General features: G+C 41.5%; 1 long non-coding RNA gene across 17 annotated transcripts in view; it reads left to right on the top strand.

Annotated features, from left to right (window-relative positions):
- LOC147379561 (uncharacterized) overlaps positions 1–20,977 on the top strand; it is a 291,231-nt gene that overhangs the window by 19,268 nt on the left and 250,986 nt on the right. The window contains exon 3 of one of the 17 annotated variants that reach the window (XR_015133636.1): positions 18,203–18,334. The exons of the other annotated variants lie outside the window; for them this stretch is intronic. This is a non-coding gene — a long non-coding RNA (uncharacterized LOC147379561). The remainder of the gene's footprint in view (positions 1–18,202; positions 18,335–20,977) is intronic. 17 annotated transcript variants of the gene reach the window in all.

Genomic DNA, 20,977 nt, shown 5'->3' with positions numbered 1-20,977 from the left:
CCCTCTTGTGTTTGAGAGTCAGTTTTCTCCATTCAGCCAAGTCATTTTCCACTTGTCAATCTGCTTTCCAAATTCCAAAATTTCTTATGGGTATTTTATTTCCATTATCTTTGCTCTCATAGGTTTATGTGTTTTTGTTTTATATTTTAAAAGTTCTTTTACTTTCGTAAAGGTGATTTTGTCACCTTTAACCAGAAGTCCTTGTTGTCTTCTCTTGAGTAATCACTGCACATCCTTTAGTCCTCAGCTGAGGTGTCACTTCTCTCGGGAGGTTTTCAGCACTGAGTTGTGTTTCCAGAGTTTTCTATATTCCCCTATTCAGTTCTTTCCACATCATGTTGGAATTGCCTGATCACCATGCACCTTCCTCAACAGATGATAATCTCTATAGGGAAAGTAGAGAGGGTGTCTGTGTTGTTCGCCATTGTAACCCTGGAACCTGACATAGTGCCTTGTATGTAATGGGGATTGAAAAATATCTGTTGACTCATTGGTTAAATAATCCTGAACAACATCTGTAGTGCTCTGAACTCTGCCCACACTTCTTGAGGAGAGAGCCTGGAGCTATTTGCTATTTTCTCTGACAGCGCACACCACACCCCCAGGAGTGTCTGCCTCACAGACCTGTCACGGGACACTTTGAGCCTAGCTCCAGAAGCACATTTCTAACAGACCTTCTGGGAAGAGAAAAGCACTGTGGTGGTGAGCCTCCTGCAGCTGTGTGACACATCTCCCACGTGCTCTTGTGCACCGTCCCTTCTCCCACAGGAATCTTCAGCTCAGATACTCTTTGAACAGCCATCAAAACCCCTAAATCTTCTTCTCAGTGTGCTATATATAGATTAATAAGTCAACTACCTACAGCACACCGGGTTTTCAAACCCTGGCATCTCAGTTTATCGATCTGGATCTTCTAACAAAATGCACAACTGCGGTTTCATCTTGTGCCACAGAAAATGCCTTTGCTAGGAAAGCACTTTAGTTAAAACCAGCTTTGGGCATCTGGGACCTCACAGCCTGGAGGCCTGTAGATCAGAGGGAAAATTATGTGCTTGAAAGACTCAGCTTTCTTAATTAATAATAAATTCATCAAATTAAGAGAAGATTTTGATGTGATGAAACAGTATTACTCTTTCAAAAGACTTATTTCTCCTTTTTTCTAAGGCTGTCCTAGGCCTTCTTTGAAAGGAATATTTTCTCTCAAGTTTTCTTCTGTTTTCAACTGTGTAGTCATGCAGTCATTTGGCCAGGGAGAAATAAATACTTGTGCAGCGAGGACATAGTAAAATGAGGCATTCAGAACCAGGTAGATTCAAGAAGTAAAGAGCTCTGATACTTATACAAAGGAGAGTCTTCCCTGACCTCCTGTCTCTTACCCAGTTCTATCCTGCTGCCTCCCCCTTCAGGTTGGCTCAGCCTGCACTCTTCCCCCATTCAATTATTAAAAAAAAATTTTTTTTTTTATTTATCTATTTATTTTTGGCTGTGCTAGGTCTTCGTTGCTGTGCAGGCTCTTCTCTAGTTGTGACCAGCAGGGCTATTCTTCCTTGTAGTACAGGGGCTTCTCATTGTAGTGGCTTCTCTTGTTCTGGAGCACGGGCTCCAGGGCACACAGGCTTCAGGAGTTGCCGCACGTGGGCTCAGCAGCTGTTGCTCCTGGGCTCTAGAGTACAGGCTCAATAGTTGTGGCACATGGACTTATTTGTTCCACGTCATGTGGGATTTTCCCAGATCAGAGATCAAACCCCATGTCTCCTGCGTTGGCAGGCGGATTCCTTACCACTGAGCCACCAGGGAAGTCCCCAGACAGTTACATTTTTCTAGCACTCACAGCACATCATTGTTGCCCAAGGCCTGTCTTCCCTTCTGGCTGTGACCCCTACAAGGGCAAGGATTATGTCTGTCTTGTCCATTGCTCTTCTTCTGTGGCTAGAACAGTATTTAGAACTTAGGAGGTATTCAAAACCTTTTCTTAACCTAAGCATGAATGACGATAACATGGTAGGGAGACCTGGTAAACTGTTTGCAGAGATGGCTGCAGCAGTTCCTTGCTCTCCTGCGCAACATGACTTTGCTGCTTTTTGCATCAAGAGGTGGAGTCTGTTCTTTTCAAACCTTGAACCTTGGCTGGCCTTGTACATCTTCTGTTGGCCCTGCCTGGGTACTAGTCCTCTATTGAGGAGGCCCAGTTAGCTTGCTGGCTCAGTGGCAAGTGGGGGTGCCAAGCGAAAAGCCTCTCCACCTGCACATAGAGGAATGAGGTCTCCCAGAAAGAGCCAGCCCCTGCCTACCCACTGCCTGATTACAGACACATGAGTGAGCCCAGTCAACACCAGGTGGAGCAGAGTTGAGCCCTCCCAACTGGGACCTGCCCAAGTTGTTGACCCAAAGAATGTGAGCAAATAAATGATTGATGTTTTAAGCCATTAACTGTTGGTGGTGATTGTGAAGCAGTGATTGATATGGGAGGATTTTTCAGATTTTCCTCAGCCTTAGAGTTGTCCTCCTCATTCAAAGTAGAGAATCTGTGAAATCTGCCCTCCCTGCAACCTCTGTGGCTTCACTACAGCCTCAAAAGATGAAAGCCATTGCTGGGTAAGTGGATGCAGCTAGAGGTAACTTACAAAGAGCAAATCAAATTAAATCCCAGAATAACACAGGTCCCTTACACAGACTGACAGAATGTAGTTGATGAAGAATCTACTTTTAAAGAAAATCATTATTTTTATGAATTCACCTTGATTATAGAAGTGGTTCATGATAGTTATGAAAAATTTGGAAAAATGAGTTAATTATAGAGGAATAATAAAATTTATACTTAAAAATTCCAAAATGTGAATCCTGCTCTACTAATAATGCATTACTACTACTGCTGCTACTAACGTGCTAGTGATGAGTGTGCTCCAGATCTTCCAAACCTCTGTAGTGACCTTCCCTTTCAAGAACATGGGACTGTCTTTATTTACTCCAGTCTTCTCATGCACATTGCGATGGGATTTATAGGTGTCTGTTAGTTAGATTGGCGCTTGTTGCTTTGGTCTTATGCTTTAAACAGATGTTTGTACTGACTTTCAATTTTTTTTTTTAAAGTTCAACATTGTTCAGTTCAGTCCAGTTGCTCAGTCGTGTCCGACTCTGCAACCCCATGGACCGCAGCACGCCAGGCTTCCCTGTCCATCACCAACTCCCTGAGTTTGCTCAAGCTCATGTCCATAGAGTCGGTGGTGCCGTCCAACCATTTCATCCTCCGTCGTCCCCTTCTCCTCCTGCCTTCAGTCTTGCTTCCCAGCATCAAGGTCTTTTCCAACGAGTCAGTTCTTTACATCAGGTGGCCAAAGTATTGGAGCTTCAGCTCCAATTGTTTACTCATTATGATAACAATGCTGGCTAGCAGACAGCCACACAAAAGAGTGGCTTAAAATAACAAGCACTCATTTTGCTTGAGAGTTAGTAGGCCAGCTGGGGTACCTGTCTGGTCTTAGCTGCATTTACTCATGGGTCTGTGGTCAGCTGTGAATTGGTTCGGTGGGCAGGTTAGGTGACTGTCTTATGGGTAGGGGTCCAGGTGGTGACAGCTGATCAGGGAGGCCTCTGCTGGTAGGATGAGACTGACTCAAGTGAGCTCCATGAATTTCATGGTTCACCAGCTTAGTGGGGCAAGTATGTGATGGCAAAGACAGAGACCTGCCAACTCACTGCAGAGCAGAAGAGGCACAAGAAGAAGTAGGAAAATGCAAGCACTTTTTCAAGGTTCTGATTATGTAAAATTTGCTACTGACACACTGGCAAAAATAATAACATAGCTAAAACCAGTCAATGTGGGCAGACACTACTGCCAAATGGCATGGAGACATGGAGTTTTACTGGTAAGCAAGTAATTTAGTACACTTGTCTTTTAAATACTATTTTGCAGTTATTCCAAGAGACATTTTAGTAAATGCTTGTTATCCTCATTTTAATACTAGTAACTGTAATTTCTGTTTCATGTGTGAATGCATTTTTAAGAACTTCCAGTTTAGCTAGTTGGACCCTTTGTGTTGCTCAGATTTTAATGGGAAAGCTTCTAGTGTTTAGTACTAATGTACATGGCTACTGGTTTAAGTTAGGTATTTTTATCAAGTTAAAAAGGAATCTTTGTGTAACAGTTTACAAGGAGTTTATGTCAGCATTGTATTTTGGATATCATTGAATGTCTTCTAATAGCATTTGCTTAGGTCGTGTTGGAGGTCACTGAGAGGATGTGGCCTCTGGTTGACCCACAGGCTGGATGGACATGGGCAATCAAAGACTGCTCCCTACTTCCTGTCTCTGGAAGGTGTGTTCCCATTGTCGCTGCTTCCAGGAGCTGCCTCAAGGACACTGTCTTGAGATAATAAGGTGTTGAGGCAATCTAGATGGCACACATGGCCTGGTTAAGACCTCTGTATAAACTGTAAGGTTCTGGTGGGCTGTTTTACAGATCTCCTTGTTCTGTGGTACCCAAGACAAGCATCCTAGGTGGGTTTCCTTGCTTATTAAACCTTCCACCTACCAGTCTGGAGTGGTCTGCCTCTTTGGTCTCCTATTGCCTTATGCGTCTGGGGCCAGTTTGCAAACCAACAGGTCATTATTTGAAGTTTCTTATTAGATCTACTAGTATATTATGCTAATAAATTTCATAATATAAAGTCATCTTTGGTATTATGAGAGAAAAATCTTTTATTATCAAGTGGTTATTTGTTGTTAGACAGTAAATCAGCATTTTGTTTAGAAATTTTGCATCTACATTTACAAATAAAGCTGTTTTATGGAGTGGGTATACTTTTTCTTTGCCAGTTGATAAAATCTGGGTTGTGCTTGTTTTATAAAGGGCATTAATATTGTTGTTGTTCAGTCGCTAAGTCATGTCTGACTCTTTTGAGATCCCATGGACTATAGCCCTCCAATCTCCTCTGTCCATGGGATTTCCCAGGCAAGAATACTGGAGTGGGTTGCCATGCCCCCCTTCAGGGGATCTTCCCTGCCCAGGGACTGAACCTGAGTCACTTGTGTCTCCTGCATTGGCAGGTGAATTCTTTACCACTGAGCCACCAGGGAAGCCTATAAAGAGCTGTAATAGATTAAAAGACTCTGGGAGTGTTTAATTATATGGAAATCACCATTTTCTTAAACATTTGAAAAACATTAATGGTAAAACTGACCACTGCTGAGTTTTCCAAATTCAGCAGTGGTCAGTTTTACCATTACCGCACAATTGCACTCATCTCACACTCTAGTAAAGTAATGCTCAAAATTCTCCAAGCCAGGCTTCAGCAATATGTGAACCGTGAACTTCCTGATGTTCAAGCTGGTTTTAGAAAAGGCAGAGGAACCAGAGATCAAATTGCCAACATCCGCTGGATCATGGAAAAAGCAAGAGAGTTCCAGAAAAACATCTATTTGTGCTTTATTGAATATGCCAAAGCCTTTGACTGTGTGGATCACAATAAACTGTGGAAAATTCTTCAAGAGATGGGAATACCAGACCACCTGGTCTGCCTCTTGAGAAATTTGTATGCAGGTCAGGAAGCAACAGTTAGAACTGGACATGGAACAACAGACTGGTTCCAAATAGGAAAAGGAGTACATCAAGGCTGTATATTGTCACCCTGTTTGTTTACCTTATATGCATAGTACATCATGAGAAGCACTGGACTGGAAGAAACACAAGCTGGAATCAAGATTGCTGGGAGAAATATCAATAACCTCAGAAATGCAGATGAAACCACCCTTATGGCAGAAAGTGAAGAGGAACTAAAAAGCCTCTGGATGAAAGTGAAAGAGGAGAGTGAAAAGTTGGCTTAAAGCTCAATATTCAGAAAATGAAGATCATGGCATCTGGTCCCATCACTTCATGGGAAATAGATGGGGAAACAGTGGAAACAGTGTCAGACTTTATTTTTCTGGTCTCCAAAATCATGGTAGATGGTGACTGCAGCCATGAAATTAAAAGATGCTTACTCCTTGGAAGGAAAGTTATGACCAACCTAGACAGCATATTCAAAAGCAGAGACATTACTTTGCCAACAAAGGTTTGTCTAGTCAAGGCTATGGTTTTTCCTGTGATCATGTATGGATGTGAGAGTTGGACTGTGAGGAAGGCTGAGCGCCGAAGGATTGATGCTTTTGAACTGTGGTGTTGGAGAAGACTCTTGAGAGTCCCTTGGACTGCAAGGAGATCCAACCAGTCCATTCTGAAGGAGATCAGCCCTTGGATTTCTTTGGAAGGAATGATGCTAAAGCTGAAACTCCAGTACTTTGGCCACCTCATGCGAAGAGTTGACTCATTGGAAAAGACTCTGATGCTGGGAGGGATTGGGGGCAAGAGGAGAAGGGGACGACAGAGGATGAGATGGCTGGATGGCATCACCGACTCGATGGACGTGAGTCTGAGTGAACTCTGGGAGTTGGTGATGGACAGGGAGGCCTGGCGTGCTGTGATTCATGGGGTCGCAAAGAGTCGGACACGACTGAGCGACTAATCTGATCTGAATGGTAAAACTTTTAGACATTAGTTTTTTTTTTTTTTTGAGATACTATATTGATAAAAGTTTCAGTTTATTTCATGGTTATTTATGGAGTCTTTTTGATTAACTAAAAAACTATTCATTTAATTTGAGATTTCATTTCTTTAAGATCATGAAAATCTTAAAATTATTTTATATATAATTTTTCACATTAATATTTCATTTTAAATGAAGATATTTTCCTGCATTAATATTAGATTTTAATAGAAATGTTTATCTAAATTGTTTCCCAAAGAACTAATTTTTTTATTTATTCAATTGTGACTTTTTGAATTTTCTAATGTTGTCTGTCTTTACATTTACTGGCCTTAAGTTTGTTTTGTTAGTTTTATTAATTCTTGAATTTACTTAATAATGAAATTGGACTATTTTAAAGCATTTCAAATGTACAAAAAATTACGGAGCTAATCTAGGGAACACACATGCAGCTTCCTTGAAGGTTTAACAAAATTCACCATTTTCCCCTGTTTGCTCTAGACACAGACATGTACACACACATGCAATTTCAGACACAGTGTGAAGCCCTCCTTTGCTTCTAGCGGGTTATTCCATCCTCCTTTCTTCTGAGATAATCACTGTACTGAGCCAGTGTATATATCACTGACATAAAGTTTTTTACCAATATATTTTTAACTAACAATTATGTTTGCATTTATAGCAACATACACTATCATTTCTTGTGTTTTATTTTCATTTATTTATTTCTGTTTTGGCTACACCACACGTCATGCAGGATCTTAGTTCCCCGATCAGGGAATGAGCCCATGCTTTCTGCAGTGGAAGTACAGATTCTGCTGGGAAGTTCTCATTTCTTGTGTTTTAAATCTTAAATGCAGGTTTTGTACTGGAGTAGAGCTTCCCAGGTGGCTCAGTGGTAAAGAATCTGCCTGCCAATGCAGGAGACAAGGGTTCCATCTCTGGGTCGGGAAGATACCCTGGAGAAGTAAATGGTAACCCACTCCAGTATTCTTGCCCTGGAAATCCCATGGACAGGGGTGTCTGGTGGGCTACAGTCCATAGGGTTGCAAAGAGTTGGATGTGACTTAGCAACTAAACAGCAAACAGCAACATTATCCTACAACTTGCCTTTTAATCCAACTTTATTTTTTTACTATATTTTAAATTAATTCATTTTTAATTTTATATCTCAAGTGAATTAACTTTTCAGCTACTTTGTTCCTACTGTACCTCTATTTTGATACTCTATTGAAAAAGCTGATAATCTTCACTATTTTACTTTTGGTTTCCTCTAGTGTGTCATTTTCAGAGGTATGTATATTTTTCTGGTCATTCATGACAGTGTTCCATTGATTTCTAGTGTTTCTTCCCTCCCTGTGGTTTTTATGGGTTTGGTTTTCTTATGTGTGAATCAAAAGAAACCATCCCAGGTCTACTATTTGCCAACAGAGAAGCTGTATCAGCCTTGGCCCAACTGAGTCTTGTTAAATATTGTTCTGGAATCATAGCTGAAAAGTAGATTACTGTGCTCATTCTTAGTCCCATGTATATTGTTTAGTAGACATTTAACTTACCCAGTTTGTCTGTTTGAGGTCGGGTTTCCTGCTTCATACCTGACTTCTGACAGTTGGAAGTAGGGCATGACATGAAAAGCTACAAAGCCACTGCTAACATTGCTCTGCTCTTCTATGGGGCTTCTCTTTCCAGGACACAATAGAGAACCATCTGTCTATGGATAGCTCAGTTCAGTTCAGTTGCTCAGTCATGTCTGACTATTTGCGACCCCATGAACCGCAGCACGCCAGGCCTCCCTGTCCATCACCAACTCCCGGAGTCCACTCAAACCCATGTCAATTGAGTCGGTGATGCATTTCAACCATCTCATCCTTTCTCATCCGCTTCTCCTCCTGCTCTCAATCTTTCCAAGCATCAGAGTCTTTTCAAATGAGTCAGCTCTTCGCATCAGGTGGCCAAAGTATTGGAGCTTCAGCTTCAACATCAGTCCTTCCAATGAACACCCAGGACTTATCTGCTTTAGGATGGACTGGTTGGATCTCCTTGCAGTCCAAGATGCTCTCAAGAGTCTTCTCCAACACTACAGTTCAAAAGCATCAATTTTTCAGCGCTCAGCTTTCTTTATAGTCCAACTCTCACATCCATACATGACTACTGGAAAAATCATAGCCTTGACTAGACAGACCTTTGTTGGCAAAGTAATGTTTCTGTTTTTTAATATGCTGTCTAGATTGGTCATAACTTTTCTTCCATGGAGTAAATGTCTTTTTAATTTCATGGCTGCAATCACCATCTGCAGTGATTTTGGAACCCAAAAACATAAAGTCAGCCACTGTTTCCACTGTATCCCCATCTATTTGCCATGAAGTGATAGGACTGGATGCCATGATCTTAGTTTTCTGAATGTTGAGCTTTAAGCCAATTGTTTCACTCTCCTCTTTCACTTTCATCAAGAGGCTCTTTAGTTCTTCTTCACTTTCTGCCATAAGGGTGGTATCATCTGCATATCTGAGGTTATTATTTCTCCCAGCAATCTTGATTCTAACTTGTGCTTCCTCCAGCCCAGCATTTCTCATGATGTGCTCTGCATATAAGTTAAATAAGCAGGGTGACAATATACAGCCTTGACATACTCCTTTTCCTATTTGGAACCAGTCTGTTGTTCCATGTCCAGTTCTAATTGTTGCTTCCTGACCTGCATACAGGTTTCTCAAGAGGCAGGTCAGGTGGTCTGGTATTCCCATCTCCTTCAGAATTTTCCACAGTTTATTGTGATCCACATAGTCAAAGGCTTGGCATAGTCAGTAAAGCAGAAATATATGTTTTTCTAGAATTCTCTTGCTTTTTTGATGATCCAGCAGATGTTGGCAATTTGATCTCTGGGCCATCTGCCTTTTCTAAAACCAGCTTGAACATCTGAAAGTTCACGGTTCACATATTGCTGAAGCCTGGCTTGGAGAATTTTGAGCATTAAGTTACTAGCGTGTGAGATGAGTGCAATTGTGTGGTAGGTTGAGCATTCTTTGGCATTGCCTTTCTTTGGGATTGGAATGAAAACTGACTTTTTCCAGTCCCGTGGCCACTGCTGAGTTTTCCAAATTTGCTGGCGTAATGAGTGCAGCATTTTCACAGCATCATTTTTTAGGATTTGAAATAGCTCAACTGGAATTCCATCACCTCCGCTAGCTTTCGTAGTGATGCTTCCTAAGGCCCACTTGACTTCATATTCCAGGATGTCTGGCTCTAGTTGAGTGTGAGTGATCACACCATTGTGATTATCTGGGTTATGAAGATCTTTTTTGTACAGTTCTTTACTCCTTGGAAGGAAAGTTATGACCAACCTGGATAGCATATTCAAAAGCAGAGACGTTACTTTGCCAACAAAGGTCCGTCTAGTCAAGGCTATGGTTTTTCCTGTGGTCATGTATGGATGTAAGAGTTGGACTGTGAAGAAGGCTGAGCACCAAAGAATTGATGCTTTTGAACTGTGGTGTTGGAGAAGACTCTTGAGAGTCCCTTGGACTGCAAGGAGATCCAACCAGTCCATTCTGAAGGAGATCAGCTCTGGGATTTCTTTGGAAGGAATGATGCTAAAGCTGAAACTCCAGTACTTTGGCCACCTCATTCGAAGAGTTGACTCATTGGAAATGACTCTGATGCTGGGAGGGATTGGGGGCAGGAGGAGAAGGGGACGACAGAGGATGAGATGGCTGGATGGCATCACTGAGTTGATGGATGTGAGTCTGAGTGAACTCCGGGAGTTGGTGATGGATAGGGAGGCCTGGTGTGCTGCGATTCTTGGGGTCGCAAAGAGTCGGACATGACTGAGCGACTGATCTGATCTGATCTGTGTATTCTTGCCACCTCTTCTTAATATCTTCTGCTTCTGTTAGGTCCATACCATTTCTGTCCTTTATCGAGCCCATCTTTGCATGAAATGTTCCCTTGCTATCTCTAGTTTTCTTGAAGAGATCTCTAGTCTTTCCTATACTATTGTTTTCCTCTATTTCTTTGCATTGATGGCTGAGGAAGGCTTTCTTATCTCTCCTTACTATTCTTTGGAACTCTGCATTCAAATGGGTATATCTTTCCTTTTCTCCTTTGCTTTTCACTTGTGTCTTTTCACATCTATTTGTAAGGCCTCCTTAGATAGCCATTTTGCTTTTTTGCATTTCTTTTTCTTGGGGATGGTCTTGATTCCCGTCTCCGGTACAATGTCACGAACTTCCCTCCTTACTTCATCAGGCACTCTGTCTATCAGATCTCGTCTCTTAAATCTTTTTCTCACTTCTACTGTATAGTCATAAGGGATTTGATGTGGGTCATACCTGAATGGTCTAGTGGTTTTCCCCATTTTCTTCAATTTAAGTCTATGGATAATGCATGTATATTTCTGAATTGAGCTCTTTATATGGATGTAGAAAGAGTATATTAGTTAAGATAGTAACTAAAGGGTAGCTTGCATAGTGGCCACCTCAAAAATAGTCCCTGTGGGCTTGCCCCCAACTGGTTGCACCTCAGAACCTTAAGCCAAAGGTGGAGGGGGGGAGGATGTGGGAGGGAAAGAATGCCTCTCTGCCTTTGCTGGGAGTGATATGCCCTGCGTTGGTATCAGATCATGCATTTTCCCTTCAGTTTTGATTCTGAATTTTGTTTTGTAGGACTTATAGTTTGTACAAGTTCTTTTCAGGTTAGCAATAAACTGATACTCTTAGACTTTCTGTGTTAGGTATTTTTTTTTTCCTGCAATGTCATATGTATTTTTAGTGGAATGTTAGAAGTTGCAATGAGGTCTCCAAGTCAGACGCCATATATAAATTAAAGTCCACAAACTCTGTAAGATTTAATAATTGTACTCTACTGATTTCTAGCAGACTAGTTTGGGGTTTGTCACAGCCTGGGGCAAAGAAAGGGTTTAGTGAAAGACAGCCATTTAACAAGGAAAGCTGAAAAAGATCTGGAAAGAGCCAAGGCAGAGATGTTTTCCCTAGTCATTCCTGGCCAAGTGTTTAATAAATTTCTGAGTGAGTAGAAATTAAAATTTAATGTGAGATCTACCCTGTAAATATACTGACTCAGGTCACTTGATGGTTAATGTGAATTTTAAAGTGGAGGAAGGCATAGCAACCCACTCCAGTATTCTCGCCTGGAGAATCTCGGGGTAACAAAGAGTTGGACACGACTAATGTGATGGAGCATGCACTCATGCGTATCTTAAAGAGGAGTGTGAGATTGTGTCTGGGCTCAGCAGAGATTCAGAGTCCAGAACAGCTGGAATGGCTGCTATGGTGTAGGATGTGCTGTGTTTTCACAAGGTCAGTATATTAAGTACCGCAGAATATTCTCAGAGTGTCAGTTCAGGTCCTTGGAGAAGCAGATGTCAACATGGTTGAGATGTTGATGTGATTGAGATTTTTTTTTCTTTTTTTGGGGGTGGAAATGCCAGTGAAGGAAGAAGAGAGGGAGCAAGAGTTATCAGGCAGAGCCTTTATGTGATAATTCAGGTTTGGAACTTGTGAAAGGAAAGAGGAGATGAAAGATTCAACGATGAGTCTCAGACTGCAGTGTGTTTCTGAGGAAGTTTTGACCAGGCCGATGGGAAGTCCTTGGGCAAAGACTGCACTTTAGAAGGGTGTTGCATTAGACAGCAATGGTCTAGCTCCACTAGCCCCTGTCAAGCTCAGGCATTGGCTGGGAGCACTGGGGGAAAGTGTGGCTTTGGGGGGAGCACCATGGTGGATCTGCAGCGGGCAGCTGAAAGTGTCTGTCTCCATTAACACCTGCCACTTACAGAGAGTATATGATCCATAAAACTTTAATATTTAATATAAAAAACAAACTTGTAAGGTAAATAGTACTGCTTCTCTTTTATGATTTTATAAATAAACAAACTTCAATTTGGGAAGAGAATAATTTAAATTCACATAATCTGTAAGTGGCCGTGCTAGAATCTGAACATAAATCTGCAGATACATGTTAGGAATCTCTCAGCTGAAAGCAAAAGAAAATATTTTTTAAGAGGATAACTTTTTTTTTAGGGTATAGGCACAGTTGTTACCTAGAACCCAAAGGCAGACATGCAACCAGGATGACCTGGCAGCTGGAACTGGTATGCCATCAGACTCTCTCCACGTGGTGCTAGTGGTAAAGAATCCGCCTGCCAGTGCAAGAGATGCGGGTTTGATCCCAGGATGGGGAAAATCCCCTGGGGTAGGAAATGGCAACCCACTCCAGTATTCATGCCTAGAGCATCCCACAAACACAGAACCCTGGTGGGCTACTGTCTATGGGGTCCCAAAGAATCAGACATGACTGAGCACACAGGCATACACGCACACACAGGCTGTCTCCATTTCTCACCTGTGCTCCTACCAGTACATCTGATTTTCTCTGATTACAGGACTGGTTTTCTTGTACATAGCAGAGAAGTGGCTGCTGATAGCTGTTGAAAAAGCTGTTTTTTTGTTGTTGTTTAAGAAAGCATCAAAGACTAAAGTTGGAGTTACTTTCTTAGGAAAGGGGTTCTACGTCAGCTAGGATCGTGTGTTCACCTTTAGAATGGTGGGTTGACTGGGCTCTGGGTTCTGGTGGGGAGATTTTTTTGGGGTGGGGTGGGGGTCAGGGTGTGATACTATTGTTCCCATGTAAATAGCTGGGAAAGAGGAAGGAAATAACTAGAAATTAGAAGTGTTGGGTATAAAACTCAATAGGCTTCCATTACAAGATACCTCCTTCAGTGGGGTAAACCCAAAATATATATTTAAATATGTAAATAATATACATATGTATATGAAGACCAGTGACAACACTTTTAATATATTGTTTATTAGCAAAACATTTTCTGTCTGAATAGGTGCTTATTTCACATAAAGATAGTGAAAAGTGAAAGTCTCTCAGTTGTGTCCGACTCTTTGTGACCCCATGGACTATACAGTCCATGGAATTCTCCAGGCCAGAATACTGGAGTGGTAGCCTTTTCCTTCTCCAGGGGATCTTCCCAACCCAGGGATTGAACCCAGGTCTCCCACATTGCAGGCAGATTCTTTACCAACTGAGCCACAGGGGAAGCCCAAGAATACTAGAGTGGGTAGCTGATGCCTTCTCCAGTGGATCTTCCTGACCCAGGAATTTAAGGGGGATCTCCTGCATTGCAGGCAGATTCTTTACCAACTGAGCTATGAGGGAAGAATATATAAAGATAACTGAACTGGTTTTTTCCCAATAAAATGTTCCACAAAATTTATTATTTTTGACATGAATGAGCAACGTATACTGAAGTCTGTGTAGGGAAATAGAATTGTGAATTCACTGGATCCCTGGGGGAAAAGTTACACCATCTGGCCCAGGTCTATTTCTCTCCTCTTACTGAGAGAATGCTTCTGGGGAAAGAAACAAGAAAGTGACCTGGTCTAATCTTCTTGTGAACATGCTGATAGCAGAAATTCATAGTAGATAAATTAATGATGTTTGCTTAGAAGAGAATCTTTATCTATTTTCCTGGTTTAATATTGCTTCAGTCAGTTCAGTCACTCAGTTGTGTCCTGAAATTCTGAGACTCCATGGACCACAGCTCACCAGGCTTCCCTGTCCTTTACCAACTCCTGGAGCTTACTCAAACTCATGTCCATTGAGTCAGTGGTGCCATCCAACCATCTCATCCTCTGTCGTCCCCTTCTCCTCCTGCCTTCAATCTTTCCCAGCATCAGGGTCTTTTCAAATGAGTCAGTTCTTTGTGTCAGGTTGCCAAAGTTTTGAAGTTTCAGCTTCAGTATCAGTCCTTCCAATGAATACTGAGGACTGATTTCCTTTAGGATGGACTGGTTGGATCTCCTTGCAGTCCAAGGGACTCTCAAGAGTCTTCTCCAACACCACAGTTCAAAAGCATCAATTCTTCAGCACTCAACTTTCTTTATAGTCCAACTCTCACATCCATACATGATTAATGGAAAAACCATAGCTTTGACTAGATGGACCTTTGTTGGCAAAGTGATATCTTTGCTTTTTAATATGCTATCCAGGTTGGTCATAACTTTTCTTCCAAGGAGCAAGCATCTTTTAATTTCATGGCTGCAGTCACCATCTGCAGTGATTTTGGAGCCCCCGAAAATGAAGTCTGTCACTCTTTCCATTGTTTCCTCATCTATTTCCTATGAAGTGATGGGACTAGATGCCATGATCTTAATTTTCTGAATGTTGACTTTTAAGCCAACTTTTTCACTCTCCTCTTTCATTTTCATCAAGAGGCTCTTTAGTTCTTCACTTTCTGCCATAAGGGTGGTATCATCTGCGTATCTGAGGTTATTGATATTTCTCCCGTCAGTCTTGATTCCAGCTTGTGGTTCATCCAGCCTGGCATTTCACATGATGTACTCTGCATATAAGTTAAATAAGCAGGGTGACAATATACAACCTTGATGTACTCATTTCCCAATTTGAAACCAGTCTATTGTTGAATGTCCAGTTCTAACTGTTGCTTCTTGACCTGTATACAGATTTCTCAGGAGGCAGGTCTGGTGGTCTGGTATTCCCATCTCTTGAAGAATTTTCCACAGTTTGTTGTGATAGTTTGTTGTAATATTGCTTATGGTGACCAAATTTAGGATACATGGATTTCTGGGGCACGATTCCCTAGAAAATGTTCTGTTTTTTAAAAAATTGAATATCAAAATATTGTATTAGTTTCACATGTACAGCAAAGTGATTCAGTTGTACATATATATATATATATGTACATATCTACATTCCCTTTTTTGGATTCTTTTATAGTTTTTTGTAAGATAGTGAATATAGTTCTGTGCTATGCAGTATGCTTACTGTTTATTTTGTATATGTCAGTGTGCTTTCTATACTCCCAAATTATCCCTCTCCCACATTCACCTTTGGTAACCATAAATTTGTTTTCTGTGACTCTATTTCTGCTTTGTAAATAAGTTTATTTGTACTATTTTTAAAATTCCACATATGTGATATCACATGATATTTATCTTTCTCTGTCTGACACAATTCACTTAATAAATTTTTCAAGGTTCATCCATGTTGTTGAAAATGGCATAATCTCATTCTTTTTTATGGCTTAGTAGTATTCCATTGCGTATATATAAAACATCTTCTTTATGCATTCCTCTGTTGATGGACATTTAAGTTGCTTCTATGACTTCATGACTTGGCTGTTGTAAATAGTGCTGCTGTGAGCATTAGGGTGCATGTATCTTTTTGAACTAGAGATGTTGTCTTTCTAGCTATATTCCCAGGAATGGGATTGCTAGATCACAGGGTAACTTTTTTTTTTTTTTATTGGAGTATAATTGCTTCACAATGTTGTGTCAATTTATGCTGTACAGTGACGTGAATCAGCTATATGTATACACAAAGCTACTCCCTCTTGGACCTCCCACCTCCCCCTTCCCCCACCCCATCCATCTGGGTTGTCATAGAGCACAGAGCTGAGCTCCCTGTGCTATATAGCAGGTTCCCACCAGCTATGTGTTTGACACGGGTAGTGTATATATGTCAATCCTAGTCTCCCAATTTGTCCTGCCCTCCCCTTCTCGCCCCTGTGTGTGCATGTCCATTCTCTAGGTCTGCATCTTTATTCCTGTGCTGCAAATAGGTTTGTCTGTACCATTTTTCTAGATTCCACACATATACATTAATATATGATATTAATATTTCTCTGGTAACTCTATTATTAGTGCTTCAAGGACCCTCCATAGGGCTTCCCCAGTGGCTCAGTGGTAAAGAATCCACCTGTAATGCAGGAGATGTTAACGATGCAATGTTCGATCCCTGGGTTGGGAAGATCCCCTGGAAGAGGGCATGGCAACCCACTTCAGTATTCTTGTCTGGAGAATCCCATGGACAGAGGAGCCTGGCTGACTACAGTCCTTGGGGTCTTAACAGGTCGGTTCAGGTGAATGCACAAGCAGGGTAAAAGGTTTCAGTGCTCAGGCCAGGTCTATTCATAAATAAAATACCTACCCACTTTCTACCTCCTGCTTATTTTTTTAAGAATAGCATAGATTATGTTTAAAAATTTTAAAGCTGTGAGAAGACATTACTACTGATTCTGAGAACTCTCGAGCAAACAGATAGGAGAGAGACAGGAAGAGTGATTGAGAAGTATTTTGTAGATTTATCTTTTCTGTCATTACTGTTGCTGAAGGAGATGAAAATGTCTGATGAGGACTGGTTTAGAGATCACGATCCAAACAGAAGAGGGAAGAGGGTAAGAGGAAAGGGGCCACGTTATTGGCCTCCTTGAAGGCAGTATTCCCAGGAGCCTCTGGGCAACAAGACAGGAGTTTAAGGGGTATTTCCTAAGGGGAACTGTGAAGGTGTTTATTTTCTGTAGCAATCTACAAGGTGTGCTTAGGGCAGAAGTTGTGTGTCTAAGCCTGAAGGTGTTTGTCTTCCTGCCTGAGGCCCTGACTGATTATGTGATCTATTAATTCTCTGTTCTTCTCATCTCAGATGACCCCAGAAGGTGTTTACTTGTTGCTTGTGAGTTGCCAGTTTAAGGAAATGCCAGTGTTAAGGGAGTCTGGATAAAGAGCTGCATGAAAATAAATTCAGGTTATATGGTAGTTCTATTATATTTTTAGTTTTTTTTTTTTTTTAAGGAACCTCCATACTGTTCTTCATAGTGGCTGTATCTGCCGGGAGACGGCATATTGCATATTGAGTGCAGCACTTTCCACAGCATCATCTTTCAGGATCTGGAATAGCTCAACTAGAATTCTGTCACTGCCGGGAGCCAGCGTGAGGCACCCGCCCATGGCAAAGGTCATGAGGAAGGAGGCTCGGCATACACAAAGGCGGGATCGAGCCTCAGGAGTCCCCCTGGAAATTCTCGAGCATCTACCTCCAAAACCAGAGTCTGCCTACTTTCTGCTTTGTGCTTTCACCTACACCTCTGACTTTATGGGGGGCTGTCCCCCACTACCTCTCTCTGAAAAAAGAGTTAGCTTACAGCTCCAGTTAATAATTCCTGGGTGTGACAGTGTTTCAACCTACAAACTCCTTTGGAAGTCCTCTAGCCTGCCTGAATAGGTTTTTCTGGCCACATGTGATTGTTCAGAGCCTCCCAAGTGTGAGAGGCAGGAGATGTTCTAAACTGTCTAAACACAGATTCCTTTGAGTAGTTAAAAGATTGATTAGAAATTGTATTGGTGAAGGGTTTTTCACTTGTTGGGCCAATGTTTGCTGCTAAGTCTCCATATCCCTTACCTACTATGTCCTTGGCAGTGTATTGATTGATATAATGGGTGTATAGAAATGTAAGTAGTAGCCTCAATGTTTGTAACCTTGGACCCTTGAGTTAATTCTTTTCTTGATTGAGCCCACCTCACCTTTGCCCTATAGGAATGCAACTTTATCCAATGCTTTTTTGGAGGCTGGCGCCTGACTTTAGAATAATCACCTTTAGAGAAAAATAAGTTTCTTAAAATGTTAACAGGCCTCCTGGCCAGAAGATGATGTAAATCACCTAAACTTTTGCATATGATAAGTTTGAAAGCCTGGCTTCGATTAGGATCAGGAACTGCTGTCCTTGCATGACTCTACCCCTTCCCCCATTATCCTCTATGCACAACTTAAGGTATAAAACTACTTTGGAAAATAAAGTATGCCTTTTTTTGTTCACTGAAATTTGGTCTCCCCATGTCGTTCTTTCTTTCACCTTCTAGCTGAATTTTTCCTCTGAGGCGGGGAAGCTCGTCAAGCCTACTAATTTTGCCTGGGCTTCTAAGATCTGACCGGGGAGGCCTTAGTGTCTCGTCTTCTTCGGGAGAATGGGAGGACGCCTGCGGCCTTCGTAGGTGATGTAAATTCCCTGCTTTGGAATTTTATTCAGCCTCTTTTCTCCACTGAATTTCTTCACTGAGCTATCCTTATTTCACCGCTCTTTATATCCTTAATAAACATTTAATTAAGCAGTTGTTTCCTGATTTTCGCCGACGCCGTCCCCGCTTCGAATTCCCTGGATCCACCGGGGCTGGACCCCGGCATGAATCAATTTATATTTTCACCAACAATGCAAGGGGCTTCTCTGGTGGCTCAGATAGTAATGAATCTGCCTGCAATATGGGAGACCCAGGTTCAGTCCCTGGGTTGGGAAGATCCCCTGGAGAAGTGAATGGCAACCCACTCCAGTATTCTTGCCTGGAGAATTCCATGGATAGAAGAGCCTAATGGGCTTTAGTCCATGGACTCACAAAGAGTCGGACATGACTGAGCCACTAACACATGCATTCATTCCAACAGTGCAAGAGGGTTCCCTTTTAACACCCTTTCCAGCATTTATTGTTTGTAGATTTTTTGATGATGGCTATTTGGATTGGTATGAGGTGATACCTCATTATAGTTTTGATTTATATTTCTTTAATAGTTAGTGATATTGAGCATCTTTTCATGTTTTTGTTGTCCATCTGTATGTATTCTTTGGAGAAAGTCTATTTAGATCTTCTGCCCATTTTTTTATTGGGTTGTTTGTTTTTTTGATAATGAGCTGTATGAGCTATTTGTGTATTTTGCAGATTAATCCTTTGTCAGTTGCCTGATTTGCAGATATTTTCTCCCATTCTGTGGGTTGTATTTTCATCTTGTTTATGGTTTCCTTTGCTGTGCAAAAGCTTTTAAGTTTAATTAGGTGCCACTTGTTTATTTTTATTTTCATTACTGTAGAAGCTGGGTCCCAAGAAGGAGATATGGAATTGTTTTTTCAGTTCAGTTGCTCAGTTGTGTCTGACTCTTTGCGACCCCATGAATTGCAGCACGCCAGGCCTCTCTGTCCATCACCAACTCCCGGAGTTCACTCAAACTCACGTCCATCGAGTCGGTTATGCCATCCAGCCATCTCATCCTATGTTGTCCCCTTCTCCTTCTGCCCCCAATCCCTGTCAGCATCAGAGTCTTTTCCAATGAGTCAACTCTTCACATGAGGTGGCCAAAGTACTGGAGTTTCAGCTTTAGCATCAGTCCTTCAAAAGAACACCCAGGACTGATCTCCTTTAGAATGGACTGGTTAGATCTCCTTGCAGTCCAAGGGACTCTCAAGAGTCTTCTCTAACACCACAATTTAAAAGCACCAATTCTTTGGCGCTCAACCTTCTTCACAGTCCAACTCTCACATCCATACATGACTACTGGAAAAACCATAGCCTTGACTAGACGGACCTTTGTTGGCAAAGTAATGTCTCTGCTTTTGAATATGCTATCTAGGTTGGTCATAACCCTCTTTCCAAGGAGTAAGCATCTTTTAATTTCATGGCTGCAGTCACCATCTGTAGTGATTTTGGAGCCCAGAAAAATAAAGTCTGACACTGTTTCCACTGTTTCCCCATCTATTTCCTATGAAGTGATGGGACCAGATGCCATGATCTTCATTTTCTGAATGTTGAGCTTTAAGCCAACTTTTTCACTCTTCTCTTTCACTTTCATCAAGAGGCTCTTTAGTTCTTCTCCACTTTCTGCCATAAGGGTGGTGTCATCTGCATATCTGAGGTTATTGATATTTCCCCTGGCAATCTTGATTCCAGCTTGTGCTTCTTCTAGCCCAGCGTTTCTCATGATGTGCTCTGCATATAAGTTAAATAAGCAGGGTGTCAATATACAGCCTTGACGTACTCCTTTTCCTATCTGGAACCAGTCTGTTGTTCCATGTCCAGTTCTAATTGTTGCTTCCTGACCTGCATACAGGTTTCTCAAGAGGCATATTAGGTGGTCTGGTATTCCCATCTCTTTCAGAATTTTCCACAGTTTATTGTGATCCACACAGTCAAAGGCTTGGCATAGTCAATAAAGCAGAAATAGATGTTTTTCTGGAATTCTCTTGCTTTTTCCACAATTCAGCGGATGTTGGCAATTTGATCTCTGGTTCCTCTGCCTTTTCTAAAACCAGCTTGAACATCTGGAAGTTCACAGTTCACGTATTGCTGAAGCCCGGCCTGGAGAATTTTGAGCATTACTTTACTAGCGTGTGAGATGAGTGCAATTGTGTGGTAGGTTGAGCATTCTTTGGCATTGCCTTTCTTTGGGATTTGAATGAAAACTGACCACTGACCTGTGGCCACTGCTGAGTTTTCCAAATTTGCTGGCATACTGAGTGCAGCACTTTCAAAGCATCATCTTTCAGGATTTGAAATAGCTCAACTGGAATTCCATCACCCTCACTCGCTTTGTTCATAGTGATGCTTTCCAAGGCCCACTTGACTTCACATTCCAGGATGTCTGGCTCTAGGTGAGTGATCACACCATTGTGAATATCTTGGAATTGTTTTTTAGGATGTCTCAAATTAGAGGGAAAAAAAATTCTGATAAAGATTGTAGACTAAGTATCTAAAACTATTGTCTCCATCAACAAAATCCTTGTAAATATCTAAAATTCAATTAATAATCAGTACATTCTTAATTCACTGCCTAGAACTTCTGAATAGATCTGACTGGTGTATATATATATATAT

Source organism: Bos grunniens, chromosome 1 (assembly GCF_055505025.1).
Source record: "Bos grunniens cultivar Pamir isolate PY7600 chromosome 1, Bosgru_T2T1.0, whole genome shotgun sequence".
Lineage (NCBI taxonomy): Eukaryota > Metazoa > Chordata > Mammalia > Artiodactyla > Bovidae > Bos > Bos grunniens.
The sequence above is the reverse complement of the archived record's forward strand: the minus strand, read 5'-3'. Positions and strand labels throughout refer to the sequence as shown.